General features: G+C 47.3%; 1 pseudogene; it reads left to right on the top strand.

Annotated features, from left to right (window-relative positions):
• The first annotated feature begins 5,327 nt into the window (after positions 1-5,327).
• On the top strand, positions 5,328-11,822 carry LOC123139689 (flavonoid O-methyltransferase-like protein Os11g0303600; annotated as a pseudogene).
• The last annotated feature ends 867 nt before the right edge of the window (positions 11,823-12,689 follow it).

Here is a 12,689-nt window from a genome sequence, read left to right as displayed (position 1 = left end):
GAATGGACGGAAGCTTGCGAGAAAAGTTTCCAAGAACTAAAAAGGAAATTAACAACATCACCAGTATTAATTGTGCTAGACATACACAAGAACTTTGAGGTATATTATGACGCATCTCAAAAGGGCCTCGGGTGCGTATTGATGCAAGAAGGCAAGGTAGTCGCATATGTCTCCAGACAACTCCGCAAGCATGAGGAAAATTATCCTACTCATGACTTGAAATTAGCAGCAGTTATTCATGCACTCGAGGAATGGAGACACTTTTTACTTGGAAATCGTTGTGAAATATACACAGACCATAAAAGCCTCAAGTATATTTTCACACAACCGGAACTAAATTTACGGCAACGAAGCTGGTTGGAATTAGTGAAGGATTATGATGTTGGAATCCACTACCATCCAGGCAAGGCAAATGTTGTGGCAGATGCGCTAAGTCGGAACCCCAATCCGAACAACGACAGCCTACGAAACCTGAAACCCGAATTCCAGCAGGAATTTGCTAAACTCAACTTGGTAATGGTCACCGAAGGCAGTGTGTCGAATTTGGAAATACAGCCTACTCTAATAGAGAGACTTAAAGAAGCTCAGCATGGGCACTCCAGCATTGAAGGCATAAAACGGAAAGTAAGCTTGGGCAAGGCCTCAGAATTCGTTATCGATGAGCAGGGAATATTGTGGTACGGGCATAGACTTTGCGTATCAAACATTAATGACCTTAAACAACAAATCTTAGCTGAAGGCCACACCGCCCCGTATTCAATCCATCCCGGAGGAACAAAAATGTACAAGGATCTTCAGGAGACATTTTGGTGGCACGGTATAAAAAGGGACATAGCCACGTTTATTGCATGTTGTGACTCATGTCAACGCATCAAGGCCGAGCACCAGAAACCAGCCCGACTATTGCAACCAAATAAGATACCAGAATGGAAATGGGACGAGATTGGAATGAATTTCATTGTTGGGCTACCCCGGTCACGACACGGACATGATGCCATATGGGTCATCACTGATAGACTGACCAAAGTAGCACACTTCATCCCCGTGAAGACAACTCACACCACTCAGAATCTTGCCAGGCTTTATCTCTCCCGAATCGTCTGCTTACATGGAGTTCCAAAGACTATAATATCTGACAGGGGCACACAATTCATCTCCAGATTTTGGGATCACCTGCAACAGGCTCTGGGAACTCAGCTAGCCTTCAGTACAGCATACCACCCTCAGACTGACGGACAAACTGAACGAGTAAACCAAATTCTAGAAGACATGCTGAGGGCATGTGTCCTCACTTATGGAACCAGTTGGGAGGAAAGCTTGCCATACGCAGAGTTTGCATACAACAACAGTTACCAGGCCAGTCTACATATGGCACCCTTTGAAGCCTTGTATGGGCGGAGATGTCGTACCCCACTAAATTGGTCAGAGACCGGTGACAGCCGTATCTTCGGCCCAGAGATCAGTTTCGAACCCGCTGAGTTTGTATACCTACGAGTATCTCCTATGAGAGGCCTGCAACGATTCAAGATTAAGGGGAAGCTAGCACCAAGATTCATCGGACCATTCTGCGTAGTGGCACGAAGAGGCACGGTAGCCTACCAGCTAGACTTACCCGAAGAATTATCCGATATCCACGACGTGTTTCATGTCTCCCAATTAAGGAAGTGTGTAAGCAACCCAGAAAAGCAAGTACCCCATGAAAACATTGACGTGCAACCAGACCTCACCTATCGAGAGCATCCAGTAAAAATATTAGAGGAGTCTAAAAGGAGGACCGACAGAAAACCATCAAGTTTTTCAGAGTTCAATGGAGCAATCACACCGAGAGTGAAGCCACTTGGGAAAGAGAGGATTTTCTTCGAGCAGAGCAACCACACTTGTTTGAGAATCAGCTGTAATCTCGGGGACGAGATTTTTCCTAAGGGGGTAGGTGTTGTGACACTCCAAAAAAATTTCTTTTGGTTTCCTTCAAAAACTTTCTTGGATTTGAGGAAGGTCTTTTAAACTCTTCCAAAAATATTTCTCTCAAAGACTTTCCCCTTTGGCAAGGTTTTTATTTTGGCTTCTTCTTCAACTCTGGTGTTTGGTTGTTAAAAACTTTTCTTCTGTTTGTCCTCTTCTCAAATTCAAAATTTTTGAGTTTTATTTTTCTTTCAAAAGAAAAACCCTAGGAGTCTTGTGTCCTCTCCTATATTGGAACCTCTCATGATTTTACCATGCCCCACATGGTAAAACCTCCCAAAAACCTTCTTCCCACTTTGGGGAAATCCAAACATTCTGTCTCATCAAGTTCAATCCATTTCTGAATTTTATTTCATTTATTTCTCCTCCCAAATCTTTTCTGTCCATTATTTTGAGCCTAGGTGATTTGCAAAGCAAGTACCTAAATGCATTTGAGTTTTGACCTCAAACCAACTCCCCTGGATAGTCCTTGGTACCCACAACCTAGAACTATCATGATTCACTCCTCTCCTTTTCAAAAATTTCAAATTACAGTCTCTGCAAGTTTGGACCAGATTTGTCAAATTTGGTGAAATTCATATCCTCACTGCTCCAAAAATTCAGGCAGCCTCCAGATGCAATGAGAGGCCACTCCACCAAAAATCAGCTCAAGGATAAACTCCCACATGCCAAAATCATTCTGTCGAACACCTGGCCGGCACTGTTTCTTTGCATTTTCAGAAAAGTTCAGAGTTTCAGAGTTCAGTGTCGTTTCCCTTCGTCAGAGTTCAGTCACGCGTCGACAGTGCACTTGGCACGTTGCTCGCAGCCCCTCCTCCCTGTCTGGAGCACCACACGAGCGCTTGGCTCGTCCCTGGCGTCGGTGGCCCCTGAGAGCTTTCTGTTTCATTACAGATGGGTCCTTGGACCAAAACTCTTATAACTTTTTAACAGAAAGAGATTTTTGAGTGATTCTTTTTCTGCCCTCTTCAAAATTTTGTCTAGTTTTTTATCATGTTTATTTGAAAACTATTTGGATTACATTTCTGTACTCCAGGGTATTTACGTTAGCGCGTGTGTTTTGTGTACCGTAGATACCAAAGGAGGTGACGGAACCGCGAACTTCACCGAGCTAGACCCCGACTACTCCGAACCAGGCAAGCATGTTTGAACTCTTGATATGATGAGTGTCTTGGCATGTTTGCATTTAGTAGTTTCATGGCATGTTCATGAGCATCTCGATAAAAACTTTGTCACGTGAAAAGTCGAGACAAGTGAGTTTCGGAAATCCATGCGTTAATGGAAATGAGGTTGCATGGCCACGTGATGGCATGAAATGGGTAAGATGGCAGTGTTGTAGCATGCCAGTCCTATGCCAGATTATTTGACTCCAGTATCCACTCCCGTCCATCTCCTTTTTCCGTACTACCACATGTTTTCCGCAAGAGCTATGGCTTAGTAAGTTGCAAACCACTTTCCTGGTACACACCAAATTGAGAGGCCGGGATGAGGGTTCCATGGCCCTGGATTAAAGCCTATCATCCGGTCAGGGGGCATGGGTGTTTCCGGTTGGGACCGAGAGGGGGCACCCCTTAGAGCGCGCGTATATAAATTTGATCCCATGCTATTCGAGATGGTGATCTCCCCGTCTCAAAGTTTATATTGATCGTCGTCTAGGGTGATCCCTGGTAACGTGAGGTGGGATGGGTGTGTACTGGATTGTTGTGTTTTCTTCTGAAATACCGTAAACGGAACTAGTCCTTCGGGACTACAGAAATCCGTTGGCTGTGGGCATTTTTGTACAAACTCTGCAGAGTCAAAAATTCCATTGCATCACCTTATCTATGTCAAAGTTCGGTGTCCTTATTATCTTGTCTGATTGTCAGTCTTGATGTCAAAGACCCCGGTAAGCCATATGAGTGTTAAGTCCGGTTAATGTTGATTCTTATGATGGACTACCCCGTCAGTACCTCGTATTGAATATTTTTCCTGTGAGCATTAACCCTTGCACATTGTGGATAAAGAACTTAAGCCCTTTCTGTGACGTCGCTCAGACGTCCGACTGCGGCATTGTTATTATTTATTTTTGATATAAGCCCCTTCTGTGACGTCGCTCAGACGTCCGATTGCGGCATTGTTATTATTTACTTTTGATATAAGCCCTTTCTGTGACGTTGCTCAGACGTCCGACTGGGGTATTGTTATTATTTACTTTTAATATAAGCCCTTTCTGTGACGTCGCTCAGACGTCCGACTGCGGCATTGCTATTATTTACTTTTGATATAAGCCCTTTCTGTGACATCGCTCAGACGTCCGACTGCGGCATTGTTATTATTTACTTTTGATATAAGCCCTCTCTGTGACGTTTCTCAGACGTCCGACTGCGGTATTGTTATTATTTACTTTTGATATAAGCCCTTTCTGTGATGTCGCCCCGACATCCGACTGCGGCACTCATGTCTTTTACTTTCAGTACAAGCCCTTTATGTGGTGTCGCTTAGACGCCCGACTGCGGCATATTTTTATTTATTTAGTTTTCCTTTCGAGGCGTCGCTTCAGACACCCGATCAGTTTGCAGTTTATTTTGTTGGGTTTTCGAGCGGACTACCGCCGACTCCCTCTTTACTTACCTTGTTCTTATGAATTAAATGTGCATTGTTAAAAGTACTCTTGACGCATTCATGCATGCATTTGTTATATCTATTGTCCGAACTGTCTTACGAGTACTTTCAAAGTACTCACCTGGCTTGTTGATTTGGCCAGATGCTGACGAAGGCGGTCTCATGGATGAAGAGTTCGATAGCGAGTCCGACGCCTAGAGGAGTCCCAGTCAGTCTCGTGCGACCCTGGATTTGGTCACTGTATTATATCCGCTTCCGCTACCCAAATAAATTCATCGAGCCTCTTCTCGGCGCTCGATGAGTCACCGGTTAGTAGTCACACTGCCCACCCCACTATGATGTTCCACCAATCATTTTTATTACGAGTCAGTAGAAATACCACCCCCACCTTTGTGTCATATCCGCCTCTATGTATAATTATTGGCGCGCTTGTAATAAATTGTTGAGCAACCTCAGCTCGACCCCTGTAAGATATTAATGCTACTGGCTTATTGTATCAAAGATTTGTCTACCAGTGAGGAGGATTTTCCTCACACTGGGAACTAAAAGATCGGTTTCTCGATAAATATTTTTATTGAAACAGTCGTGACACGCTACCCCGGCCTGTCGATAGCCATATAGTGTCATGGTCGTCACCCTCGTGTTCCACGAGAAATGACAGCAAACACATTGCTATGTTATATGAGAGTGTCCTCCGTCCCCTATATATCTACCAGATCGAAGTGCACACCACGTACAGCTGTGAGAGATAGAGATCATGGCCAATGGCAGGCCAGGCAGAGAAGGTGTTTGTCCCCACCGACACGGAGCTGCTCCAGGCGCAGTCGGACCTGTGGCGCCACACCCTCTGTTGGATTTCTAGTAGTGATCGACTCTCTCTCTCTCTCTCTGTCTCAATTTCTTTCTCTGAAGAACACAACACACACACACACGAGGTGGAAGGGAACAGAGAAGGAACGCAGCCACACAGAGAGATTTTTGCGACGCGTTAACCGTGCGTCTTTTCTGTTCTTCCTTTATTCAGTTGCTTAACAGAAAAACGAAAATCTCGCCATGATCCAGTATATGCGCGCGCCATCCCACGAGCTTGGATCGTGCCAAGTCTAGAGCTACCAGCTAGGCCTGAAAACTAGGAACTGAAACTACACCGCAACGTGAACGTAGCACGTTTCTGGTGGACAAATTCAGTCGTGCTTATTATGTGACAGAAAAACAAAATAAGCCAAGGGAAACGGGGCAGATACATTGAGATTACATCCAACAGTCACCTCCTTAATCTTGAGGTATCTGCTCCAGCGTGCGCATGCCAATTCTCTCCCTGAACTCAAGGAACTTCAGTCGTCCTAGTGGCTTCGTCAGCAGATCGGCCAACTGATCTCCTGTGCGCACATGCTCCACTGCAATGCTCCCATCTTTGACGCACTCACGAATATAATGGTACTTGATGTCAATATGCTTGCTTCTCTCGTGATGCACCGGGTTTTTACTCAATGCAATGGCTGACTGGTTATCAATCTTCAGAACCACTTGCTCGCCCTCAAGCCCTGTCAGACTAGTGATCATTCTGCTCAACCACACACCCTGACAAGCAGCTACTGCAGCTACAACATACTCAGCTTCGCATGATGAATGTGATACTACCTTTTGCTTCTTTGAGAGCCAAGTTAATGGGCTTGATCCAAGGTAAAAAATTATTCCAGTAGTGCTCTTTCTGTCATCAACATCACCCCCCAAATCACTGTCGCTGTAACCACACAGCAACATGGAAGTTTCTTCTCTTTTATAGAAACAACCAAAATTCAGTGTTCCCTTCACGTACCGCAGAATTTGCTTCACTGCCGCTAGGTGATCAGATGCAGGCTTCTCCATGTACCTGCTTACAATCCCCACGGCATATGTAATATCTGGACGGGTATGGGTCAAATACCTCAAACTTCCCACAATGCTACGGTACAGAGTGGGATCAACAGCTTTGCAAGTGCTGAACTTGCTCAAATGTAGCCGAGCTTCCATTGGAGTTTGAACAGCATAACAGTTGCTCATCCCACACTTCTCCAGAATCTTTGCTGCATAGCTTGATTGGCTCAGAAACGTCCCATTTGACTGCTGTTTAACTTCTATACCAAGGTAGTAGCTTAATAGTCCCAAATCACTCATACTGAAAAGGTTCTTCATTTGCTCTTTGAACTCACCAATTTCAGTTGGGCTTGGTCCTGAGATGATCAGATCATCTACATACACCCCTACAACAAGCTTCGACCTCCTGTACACAGCATGCTCAATTGGGCATTGCTCAAATCCTAAGTCAACCAGAGTGTTGTGCAGTTTCTCATTCCACGCCCTGGGTGCCTGTTTCAAACCATATAGAGCCTTATGCAGCTTCAGAACCTTCTGTTCTTGTCCCTCGAGTACAAACCCAGGGGCTGAGTGACATATACTTCCTCTTTAATTCGCCATTCAGAAAGCTGATTTCACATCCATGTGATGTACTTCCCAACTCTGTTGTGCTGCAATGGCAATGAGCAATCGAATTGTTTCCAACCGGGCTACAGGAGCAAACACCCTCAAAATCAACTCCCTCACGCTGCACATAGCCTTTAGCTACCAATCTTGCTTTGTGTTTCACAATTCTGCCATCAGGTTCTTTCTTTAGTTTGTATACCCACTTTAGTCCAATTGCCTTGTGTCCGCTTGGTAGATCAACAAGTTCCCAGGTGTGGTTCTCCTCAATTGACTTAAGCTCTATCTGCATGGCATTTTTCCATGCTGCTTCCTTGCTGGCATCTTCAACAGATGTTGGCTCTTCGATGCCGAGCAGACACGAGTCTGTCAGAGTAGCCACCGGTGCCTCCTCGATGACTTCTTCCAAGAGGCGATACCTGCGTGGTCCCTCAGTGCTCGTTGGCGTCGAGGCACCAGTAGGAGGTGACACAAACCGAGGTCCAGAAGATGCTTCATCTGTGGCAGGAGTGACAAAATCCTCTGGTCTGAAACCTGCAGCTATTTCTTCAGATGTGAGTCTGTTCTCCTTCAGACTTTCTGTTGTCGGATGATGAACAGTACGCTTTGGCTGGGCAACAGTATGTGCATCATCGAGGTGTACATTGTACTGCACTGAAAAAGTCTCCGAGCTCCCCACAATGTCGCCGGGGGTCCATTCCCAGCATCTATCCTCTTCGAACACAACATCTCGAGACACACACAGTTTCTTCGTGCGTGGATCGAATAATCTGTATGCTTTACTGTTTGGCTCATAACCAATAAACACCATCTCTGAACTCCGGTCAGCAAGTTTTGGAAGATGCCCCCCGACCTTCTTTACATGACCAATGCATCCAAACGTGCGCAGGTGATCTACTCTCGGCTTCACCTTGTACAGGGCTTCATACGGGGTCATGCCATGGACACTTTTTGTTGGTGCTCGATTCAGCAAGTACACTGCAGTAGCTATTGCTTCACCCCAAAACTGACCAGGTAACCCTTTGCTCTTTAGCAGGCTTCTTGCCATGCCCACCACAGTCTGGTTCCTCCTCTCAACAACACCGTTCTGTTGAGGAGAATACGGTGCAGTCAAGTAATGCTTGATTCCGAGTCCTTCACAGAACTGAGCAAAGTTCTTGGAAGTGAATTCCCCTCCACGATCTGTCCGCAGAGCCATGACTTTCAGATTCAGCTCAACCTCTACTGCTGCTCTTATCTTCTTAACTGCCTCAAGTGCTTCATCTTTGCTTTTGATCAACACAACCCACATGTACCTTGTGTGGTCATCAACAAGTAGCAGAAAATAATTCTTCCCTGCAAAGGTTGCAGGGGAGATAGGACCACAAAGGTCCCCGTGGAGCAATTGCAGTGCCTTGTCAGCTCGATAGGAAGCTTCAGCGGGAAAAGGAGCTCGCCTCTGCTTTGCGACTAGACAGCTCTCACAGAGACGATCTACTTGACCAATCATTGGCAGACCCATCACCATGTTCTCTCTGGACAATAACCGCAATGCATGGAAGCTTATGTGCCCAAAACGTGCATGCCATAGCCAGGGTGTTTCTGATGCTCTCGACAGCAGACACACCGGTTCAGACTGCTCAATATTCAGAATGTACAGTCTGTTTGGTGCTCTTCTTACTTTTGCTAGCACCTTGCGCTCCTTGTCGAGGACTGTCATCAGTCCTCCATCCACTGAATACTTGCAACCAAACTCATCGAGTTGCCCAAGACTAATAATGTTGCTCTTTAATCTTGGGATGTAGTACACCTCTGTTAGGAGACGGTGCTCACCATTATGAGCTAGGAACGGGACTGACCCACGCCCTTCAATGCCAACGAATGAACCATCCCCAAAACGAACTGAACCTGTGATCTTTCGGTCCAATTCAGCAAACTTGTCAACACAAGCGGTCATATGGTTACTAGCTCCAGTATCCAAGTACCAGGACTTGTTTGCAGTTCCTGAAAGCTTATGTGTGACCTTTTCTTCATTCAGCATGAGCCTTTTTTCTGTCAGTCCAGCATCATGAAACAACTCACAAGCTTCAACCATCAGGAGAGCTGGATCTTCATCACTCTGTTTCTGTGTCAGGTTAGCTCGCTCCCGCTTTGGCTCCGGACAGTCCGAGGCAAAGTGCCCATTCACATCACAGTTAAAACATTTTACTTTCGAGATGTCAAACTTACGATGCTTTTTCTGTTTGCCCTTTCCATTGTTCTGGCCGCGATCACCACGGCCTTTGTCCTGCCCGTCGCCTTGGCCGCCGTTCTGACCGCCACCTTTCTTCGCACCAGAGCCGGAGGCCCTGTTGTTGTTGACGATCTTCTTCCCCTTCATAAGGGTTTCCAGCGCGCGGGTCACGAGCATCAGCTGCTCGTTGTTGTCGCCACGGCTCTGGCGGCGCCCCCGCTGGTTCTCCTCGAATGCCGTGAGGCGTCTGACAGCCTCCTGCACCGTCATCGTGGCGACATCGCCCCACTGCTCGATGGTGTTGACGATGTCGGCGAAGCGATCCGGCACGGCGCTGAACAGACGCTCCACCACGGCCTCTTCCCCAAGGGTGACGCCGAGGGAGCGGATTTCGCTCACCAGCGTGGTGAGTTTCCTGGCAAATTCCGGGATAGTTTCCCTGTCTGCCATGTCGAGGCGATCGAACTGTCTCTTCAGTTGTCGCGCACGCGCCTTCTTCACGCGATCCTCCCCGACGCGCGCAGATCGGATCATCTCCCACGCCTCTTGCGCGGTGTCGCAGTCCGCAACCTGCAGCATAACATGATCCGGGACGGATTGGGAGAGCGCCGCGAAGGCCCCCTCGTCCGCCGCTTGGTCGTACTCGCCGGAGCCGTCAATCGCCGACCAGACGCGGAGCGCCTTCATCAGTACTTTCATCTTGATGGCCCATAGAGAGTAGTTCGTGTCCGTCAGCATCGGGTACTGCACGGGCACATTGGTGGCTCTCGACGGAGCAGCCAGCACCACAGCACCGTCACCATCGCCTGTGGTCGACCTCCTGGCCGCCGGCGGCGTGTACTTTCTGCCACCGTTGCCGCTGCTCTTCCCGTCGCTTTTCTTAGGAGACGTATCCCCCATCGCCGCCGCCAAAGCTCCTCCGACCACCGCCGCCAAACGCCCAAGGTCCTAACCTAAAGCTCTGTATACCAAATGTTGGATTTCTAGCAGTTATCGACTCTCTCTCTCTCTCTCTCAATTTCTTTCTCTGAAGAACACAACACACACACACGAGGTGGAAGGGAACAGAGAAGGAACGTAGCCACACAGAGAGATTTTTGCGACGCGTTAACCGTGTGTCTTTTCTGTTCTTCCCTTTATTCAGTTGCTTAACAGAAAAACGAAAATCTCGCCACGATCCAGTATATGCGCGCGCCATCCCACGAGCTTGGATCGTGCCAAGTCTAGAGCTACCAGCTAGGCCTGAAAACTAGGAACCGAAACTACACCGCAACGTGAGCGTAGCACGTTTCTGGTGGACAAATTCAGTCGTGCTTATTATGTGACAGAAAAACAAAATAAGCTAAGGAAACGGGGCAGATACATTGAGATTACATCCAACACCCTCTGCTACCTCACGCCTATGGCGCTCCAGTGCGCCGTCGACCTTGGCGTCCCCACCGCCATCCACCGCCTCGGCGGCGCCGCGTCCCCATCCGAACTTGTCGCCGCCCTATCCCTCCCCACGTCCAAGCTGCCCTTCCTCGCCCGCCTGCTGCGCCAACTCGCCACGGCGGGCGATCTTCAGTGCAACCGACGTCGGAACGTACCGCCTCAACCCGCTCTCGTACCTCCTGGTAGACGACGTCCGCATCGTCGGCGACGCTAGCCAGACGGCCCTCGTGCGCGCCGCGGCCTCGCGCTACTACGTGGAGGCGGCCATGGGGCTGGCGGACTGGTTCAGGAAGGACTTCGATGGAGCCGTCCCCTCGCCCTTCGAGGACGTGCATGGCGCGGCCATCTTCGAGGAGAGCATGGTGCTCCTCGACCCGGAGATGGATCAGCTGCTCCACGACGCCCTCGCTGCCCACGACCACATGGGGATCGGCCCCGTGCTCCGGCAGTGCAGTGAGCTGTTCGAGGGGCTTGAGACTCTCACTGACTGCGGCGGTGGCGATGGGACTACCGCGAGGTCCATCGTCGAGGCCTACCCTCACATCACGTGCACTGTGCTGGACCTTCCAAAGGTCATGGACAAAGTTCTTCCCACTGAAGAAGGAGCAGTTAAGTATGTTTCCGGTGACCTGTTCCACGTTGTCCCACCTGCTCAAGCCGTGTTGGTCAAGGTATATATGATATGAATGTTGCACATTCCATAATTTAATATTCCAAGCGAAATATTAAAGCACCATAATTAGTTTTCATTTCTGAAATAATAACAGCTTAAATTAATAAAAATCCCTTCACATTTTCATCCTAGTCAAGCTTGATTAACCTTAAACTACAAGTTTATCCATGCATGGTAATGTAGCTTGTACTGCACTTCTGGAAGGACGAGGATTGCGTCAAGATCTTGGCACAATGCAAGAAGGCCATTCCTCCCCGAGATGCCTGAGGAAAAGTCATCGTCATAGACATTGTGCTTGGATCTGTTTCAGGGCCAATGCTGGAAACCCAGCACCTCATGGATATGGTCATGCTAGTGGTGACAAGAGGCCGACAGCGGGACGAGAAGGACTGGAGCGAGATCTTCATCAAGGCAGGGTTCAGTGGCTATAAGATTGTGAAGAAGCTAGGAGCTCAAGCTGTCATTGAGGTCTATCTATAAGGTTGTGCTCCCAAAGTAAGATGCTTACATATGTTGTGGATTGTTGTGTGCTCGCTCTAAGGATGCAAAAATAAAGGAGCGCCTTGTCATTTTCCAAAGAGAAGTCCTAGGCAGATCATAGAATAGCAAGGCGGTTATGTCTTGTTACCTTATGATACCTGTGGAACTTTCTTTTGGAAGAAGTAGTATGCAGACAGAGTGCTTATCATATATGCTTTGTGTACAATATCATATACCATAAGATCAAGTCGTGTATTTGTTATCGAAACCTTGTCTTCTATATGGTCCAAAAATATTTAGAAAATTTGAATATGCCCTCTCTAGGGCCTCTAGTGGGTTTTTTGTAGATTGGAATGAAGTTGCGTTTTCTGGAGAACCTTTATTTCATAATAAATTTCCTATATCCATCAGGTTCACCTCAATACACGTAGGTGAGTCTTGGACTCCAACCAATACATATGGACCCTATCAAGTTAAAAACTTAACTACTTTCATTGAGTGATTCTAAAATGTGCATATGCCAAATGATCTGGATTGGTTTGTGGATGGAGATTCCAATTATGTCAGATACCCTGAGAACAAAAATAGAGAAGGCGATAATGCACATGACATGTTTACTTTCAATGAAGCAATCAATTCCCTTGCTCTTGTTAAAATTCCCCTTAGAGGCATAATGCTTACTTAGAGCAATATGCAGAGTGCTCCTCTCTTGGAAAAGCTTGACTAAGTATTCTCATCTGAATCCTAGACTATCAATTATCCAAACACTATAGCTATTCCTCAGGCCAGGCCTATTTTTTGCCACATCCCTTGTTTCATTTGGATTGGTACATCTATTCTTGAGTCCTCTATTTTCTGGTTTGAAAT

Source organism: Triticum aestivum, chromosome 6B (assembly GCF_018294505.1).
Source record: "Triticum aestivum cultivar Chinese Spring chromosome 6B, IWGSC CS RefSeq v2.1, whole genome shotgun sequence".
NCBI lineage: Eukaryota > Viridiplantae > Streptophyta > Magnoliopsida > Poales > Poaceae > Triticum > Triticum aestivum.
This window is presented reverse-complemented; position numbering and strand designations above follow the sequence as displayed.